This window comes from Alosa alosa, chromosome 2 (genome assembly GCF_017589495.1).
Source record: "Alosa alosa isolate M-15738 ecotype Scorff River chromosome 2, AALO_Geno_1.1, whole genome shotgun sequence".
In the NCBI taxonomy this organism is placed as follows: Eukaryota; Metazoa; Chordata; class Actinopteri; order Clupeiformes; family Clupeidae; genus Alosa; species Alosa alosa.
In genome coordinates this window covers 24,896,941-24,903,803 of record NC_063190.1, presented here as the reverse complement: position 1 = coordinate 24,903,803, position 6,863 = coordinate 24,896,941, and the positions used below count along the sequence as shown (strand labels likewise).

General features: G+C 44.7%; 1 long non-coding RNA gene across 3 annotated transcripts in view; it reads right to left on the bottom strand.

The window, feature by feature from the left end:
- The window catches only part of LOC125310961, a 9,472-nt gene extending 3,060 nt beyond the window's left edge, over positions 1–6,412 (bottom strand). Inside the window, exon 1 of one of the 3 annotated variants that reach the window (XR_007196396.1) lies at positions 6,219–6,412. This is a non-coding gene — a long non-coding RNA (uncharacterized LOC125310961). Of the gene's footprint in view, positions 1,344–2,866; positions 4,025–6,218 lie in introns of those variants that run through there. The other 2 variants (XR_007196394.1, XR_007196395.1) reach the window with 2 other exon arrangements.
- Between the last annotated feature and the right edge of the window lie 451 nt (positions 6,413–6,863).

The window sequence follows — 6,863 nt, the reverse complement described above, 5'->3', positions numbered from 1 at the left end:
GGGTGTTTTTTTCACATAGCAAGAACACTGTGTTCAAATCCACTTGAGACCAGCTAGGTTGGCCTGGGCAGCGACCTGTCTTTGGCACCCAGGTGACTCATTTAAACAGCAACAACAACAGTGAGGCCGCTCTTATTTTATCACTGAAATGAATAGAGCAGACTCTCCATCTCCACATTCACCAACAGATGCCTTGGTGGCTGCCTTAGGCGTCTGCAGATGCTCTGACCTCATTTCACTTCTGGGATGCATTTCCAGAGGACTGTTCTATTACCCCTGACAGCACGAGCAACGTTAAGTTTGTCTTTTAGTTTTTATTTCTTTATTTTATTTTTGTTAAATAATAGTTGTTCTCTGACGGACGGAAGACGATGGCGATATAAATACATGCGCACATGTATTTTTAAGGGCAAACCCACTCTTTCCCCTCACAACAAATACTTAAAACCCACAGAGCCCTAGAATTGCACTGAGGCAAAATCCACGGCCGAGTATTTATAGTGGAGCTACGCCGCGTTAAATGTGGCTTGCTACAGGACAGTGGCACTAACGTGGAATTCAGAGCGAGGACGTGCATCTCCGCGACCATAAAATTCCAAGTAAACAGGAAATCCTGAAATGTTCCTTCAATTTTTTTTTTTCTTGTTGTTGTTAAATTGAAAGTCACTTGTGCCCTGAGCTAGGGCACGTCAATGTCACCTCTGGTCATGGTGTTGACACTACCTGATTGTTGACCAGTGACTCAGGACTCAGAACGGATGAACCTCACAGGAAAGTTTACACAACCTAGCGAGCTGCTAGTGTAGTTACTGTTATTGTTTGTATTTCAAGTGTGATTGATCGCTAAGTACGAGCTAGTGTCCAAGTTCTTCAACATGGGGGTGAGGAAAACATTACGGGATGGATTAGGTTTGTGCAGTTTGTGTTTTGACGTGGAAAAGCTGATGCTATTTCCAAATAAGCAAATAAGCAGGTCTGAACCTGTGACCCTAAGCCGGTGGCGTCCACTGCTCTGCATCCTCTATCAGAGCTCATAAAAGCGCCTTCACTCTGCCAGCGCCTGTTTAAAGGATCCATTTTTCCTCTACAAACAAGCAGCCATGAGACTGACGCCCAACTAACAGGCCTGGAGGAAGGGGTGGGAGGGGTGGATATGGGGGAGAAGCCTCATTAGAATGGAAGAGCAGACAGACACTGTGGCTTAAAGCAGAAACACATCTCAGAATCGCAGACACACAGACACACACACACACACACAACAAATAATTGCTAACATTTAAATATAAATATATAATTCATTCAAATGTACAATCTAAGGCATTCATGAACTAGTGTGTGTGTGTGTGTGTGTGTGTGTGTGTGTGTGTGTGTGTGTGTGTGTGTGTGTGTGTGTGTGTGTGAATGAGTGTGCGTGTCTGTCTGCGTGCATGTCTCCCCTCTGGTTTATCGGCAACAGGAACAGCTTTGACCCCTGCTCCCCGAGAGGGAGAAAATTAACACAGGGAAATAATTAACCTAATGCAGCACCCGGCCTCCCAGTTTATGGACACCCCATAAAGCCAGCAGGATGTCTCGCTACCGGGAGGGGTGGGATGCAACAGTGGGGTGGTGGAGAGGCTTGGCATCCAATCATCCATTCACTCATTAATAGCTTTACTTATTATTACTTACATCTTACTTCTGTGAGCTTTTGCACTCATATTATTCATTCATTAATTAGATTTCATAGGATGTGTGAAGAGTATTTTCCAGTCATAAGAAGCATAGCTATCGAAAGTTCTACAAGAGAGAATGATTCCCTCAGACCTCTAAACAGTGTTTGTATTATGCAATGTGAGGGGAGAAGATAACAAGGAGCAAACGAGTTTGTAGTTATATCATGTAAAAATTAACATCTATGACAACCATGTTTCGTTTTAACTAATGGCAATAATGTGAAATGACAATCTTTCAGGGGAAAACTACTACTTTGGGAGAATTGTTTTAGCTGCCATTTTGTATGATACAGAGTTTTGAAGTGTCCTTGTGTCATTAGTCTGCAGTGAATACACAACTTGTGAAAATAAAGGTCAAAAGGTCATATGGAGGGAAACAGTGTGTCTTTGTGTCTTTGGGAGGCAAAATGATGTCACCATGGGTATGCTTGTGTAAGGAATAGACTTGATGAGTGTCTTTGTGAGGATAATGTGTGTGTGTATATGAAGGCTGATGTATTGTTCTGCGTTGAAACGGGGCTATAGTTATGCCGATGCCTCAAGACCATCAAGAATCTCTTTCAGTTGTGTGTCTAATGTGTCTGGGTAGCTCACCACTGAAACGCTAATTGGAATGGCAAACATAGATTGCCATGTTTAAATATAAATGTAATTTGTTTTTTGCTTAGATGTTCTAAGATTTTGTGAAAGTTACCAAGAAATAGCCTAGGCACATTATATTTCAACAACCTCCCTATTATAACCAAAAATTCCATCTGAGGTTATTTGCGTGGTGTCTGCTAACCAGTTTATGTTATGTTAGCAAGCCACATTCCAATAACTACCCAAAAAGTACTGCTAGCTGATATAGTGCTGATTTTAAAAACGTAACTGAAAAAATAGGTACTGTACAATCAGATAACCCCATCATTGAAACAAAAAATATGTCTGAGTTGATTTGCAAAGCTTCTGTCAGAAAACTAGCAAAGGACTACACAGTGACACAGAAGCTCTGCGTAGCAACCGCGCAGCTTCAACGCAGGACCATACATTGGGCATGGGGTGTGGTGTCTCTGTCTCTGTGTCCTCTCTCTCAGTCTCAACATTAAATGGATTTTCCACACTCGAGTATTCAACTCTGTGGTGAAAGCCATTGTGAAATCTGCACTGACCTCTCACTTGTATACAGTTGGTCAACATGGATCTCACCACTCCATCGGAAATCGCCATGAACGGCAACTGCCTGGATTCCTAGAGAGGCTTTACACGGATCAGGCCTAGTTAACTGAAATCAGCCAAACAGTGGCATCAGAGATCAAATACAGTAAGGCAAAGTCTTTTGGCCATCTCTGGTCAGATCTTAACTTGTCTTCAGCCTTGCCTTCCCCCAGCTGTGTAAACATGGAGCCTTGTGCAGCTCCGACCAGGCGGTTTGTAGAGATCAAGGAGGAATAAAAAGCACAAATTCAACATGGGTAGAAGTATTTAAGTGAAAAAAAAACCCTCACCTCCACACTGTACTGAGGACAACTGAGATGTAGCAAACCATGTAACATGTGCAACTTGTCTCAAAATGGCCATTAAAATGTATGAAAATGCATTGCACACGTGCAAGGCTATGTGGAGTGTTTAAAGCTTCAAGCAAATGGCTCATATCAACAAGTTGATGGAGTGGAGATTTAGAAGCACTAGGAGCAGGGAAGCAAAGCAAATGTTGATTGCGCAACTAGGCCACTGCTATTACACACACACACACACACACACACACACACACACACGCACACACACACACACACATAAGCGCGCGCGCACATACACAGTGCTAGAAATACAAATATGTTCACTGACTCTTAAGTATATATAAATATGGTTGTGTAGCTGCTGCTGCCAAAAACAGCAACATTTGTACTGTCATGAATAAAAGCACACACCCGAGTGAAAAAGACTCACAGAGACAAACACTCAGACTCAGACACACATACACACACACCTCAGGTACTGACACACAGAAAATGTCTTGCCTCCAAAATTCCGAAACTATGTGTGTTATCTCAAGGTCTCTGCAGCACTGGCTTTTGCAACGCTAAGCTCTTACCCATGTGCAAGCAGTGTGTCACAGTGCACTCTCTCTCTCTCTCTCTCTCTCTCTCTCTCTCTCTCCCTCCCTCTCTTTCTCCTGCTCTCTCTCACTTTCCCTGCTGCTGAAATCTCTGTGATTCATAGCCCCAAGTGTGCCTGAGGCCTGGGACCCTGCAGAACTCACACACACGAGCATGCCTGCACACACACCGACACACACACATGCGCGCGCGCACACACACGCACGCACACACGCACACACACACACACACACACACACACACACACACACACACACATCCCATCCTGATCACTTGTGATGGCAAAAACACTCAATAAACACAACCACACACATGGGCAGCAGCACAGAGATATAAACACAACATTAACACACATAAACAAACACAAAGGCATCTTTAAACATGGGCCCTTTTCACAGGCTCACATATATGAACAAACGTACACACACACACACACAGCTGATGCACACAATGATGAAGAACATCATGTCTACACACAGACATACATTCACATACATACAGATGTAAATAAAATACAAACAGAATACACATTTTACATAAGAACATCTAAAGAACACAGCACAGGCTAGCCACATGCAGTCCTGTGTACAGCAGTGAGTGGAGTCTCCAAGAACCAGGATGGACCATATCTGACACTAAGTACATAAGGACATGCTGTTGCTACCATCCAAGCACCACACACACACATCACAACATCCGACATGGACGAAGATCATGACCAGCACATAGGACTATTACTGTTACTGGGCAAACAACAATAATAGACACCAACCCACTTCAGCAACATGGACGCTGAAGATGGCATGTTTGTGTGTGTGTTTGAACATGGCTGAGACAGTGACATACACATAGGCTAGGGCCGGGGAGGGGGGGTCTGGTGAGGATGGGGTGGGGGTTAGATGATGGCCAGCCAAGCAGAAAGGACCCCCCACTTCAGCCATTAACACAGCCCGACCTTTCACCTCCCACCCCTGAACCCTTAGCCTGTGGAAGAGAATCCCTAATCGAGGCCAGGCATGTGTGTGTGTGTGTGGGGAGCTTTATTCGCGGAGTCCTCCTCACCCACTCGCTTTCCGACAGAGGTAGAGAGCAAGAGAAGGAGAGAGAGAGGAAGTTTACACAGCCGACTTTGGAGGGTAGCAGCAGGAATACAGCTGGCTATTTATAAAACTAGCAATCCTTTGCTAAAATTAATAAATACTCACAATTGAAGGTATCCTGTTATTTTGCGGTCAGGACTGAGGAAGTCATTTTGTGGTACACTGATCATTTTGGTTAGAACACCAGACTATAAATACTGTCAGCACAGCACCCTCCCAACTACAAATGAAAACCTGGTGTTTATGAAAAAAAAACACACAACTCCAAACAAGCAGCTCAAAGCGGGGTGCTTTGAAAAGAGTTGAGAGACTTTTGAAATCATGCCTTTAACACTACTATTGCAATGACACATGCCACAGTCACTGCCACCAACAAACTCATTCGTGGCACTACGACCAGCGAGAGAGAAAGAGAGAGAGTGATAGAGAGGGAGAGAAGGAGAGTAAGAGACAGAGAGAGAAAAAAAATGTGGTCACGACTTTGAGTTCTGCCAGGAAACTCTTTCAAGGGCATGTTAATATTCCAGATGCTCGCACATATAAACAACTCGGAGCGGCCAAGCGGAAATTTGATTTGGAAGGGGGGCAGCACGACAATGCAGCACAATGTCTATCATTTCGACTTCTCTCAGGTCTATCAGAACTAAGGTTAGAAGTTAGAATGGCGGGCGACTCCGGATCGGTTCCGGCCCTGGCCTGCCGTGGACCCAGTCGGCTTGCCCCAGTTCGGGGCCGCAGTTGGTCCAGAGTCGAGAAGGCTATTTGAGGAGGAAGTCGGGAGGAGCGCTTGGTCGCTTGTTTGTCCAGAGGATAAGAGTCGCACTTGGGCACAGTCCAGGCTCTAGCGTTTGTTGCCTCATGCTGCTTCCAAATGTTTACCACCACCCAGCCAGGCATTAGGGAAGTGGGGCAAGGGATAGAGGGATACAGAGGGAGAGAGAGAGGGAGAGAGAGAGAGGATTTAGTTGAGCAAACTGCAGATGGACTGAAGTGCTCTGGTAGGGACTGGGGAGCCTGAGAGGGTCTTACAGTTCAGGGTTTAGGGTCAGGGTTTAAGAACTGGGACTAAAGTCGCAATTCCTACAGACAGCAGGAAGCTCAGGAAGGAATCATGTGTCTGCTTGGGCAGGGGGAAAAGGTGGGGGGTATGTGGCTATAGGATGTGTGTGTGTGTAGATGGGTGTTGGGGAGGTTAAAGTGTGTGTGTGTGGATAGGTGGCAGTGGTTATAGTGTGGGTGGATGTTACAGTGTGTGTGTGTGTGTGTGTGTGTAGGTGTTATAGGTTTGTAGATGGGTGATGTACCTTGTATGATGGTTCTTCAGCTGCACTCTCCCCCAACTGGGCCAAGTGACACAGTTGGCACACTGTTCACAGATGCAGAATTGTTGCATCATCTGTATATGGAACTAAGATAGAAAAACAGGACATATTAGACATCTAATCACATCTTAATCATTGTGAAAACATACAGAGAAGGTAGCTGGTCCTTTGAGAGGTACTGCAATTCAGATAGACTATTACATTACCCTCAACTTTACGTATCATTACAATTCACCCAAAATTCTCATGGAATGTCATAATGGAAATTATGTGATGAGGGAACAATAAGGTTCCTCTGCAGGTACTGGCCTGTAGATTGTTAAAACAAGGAACATTGAGTATAGCTGCTGTCAGCTAATGGGGAGAAACTGTGGACAAACATGTTTGATGTATAAAATAGGTAAGAATGAGTGGTATTGTAAGACTTGTGGGTTATATTGTTAAGTGGTGGAATAGACTGGTATAAAAGACCAACTGTACAGGACTAGTCACATAATGAAGTTTGGGGCCTGTGATTAAGGTAAATAGAGGTCACGGCTAAGGTTAGCAGTTAGCATTAGTGATCAGACTGCCCTTCCACCCCCAGCCGCCCCCAGCCTTTCTCCGTCTCAGCAAGACCCAGGCAGC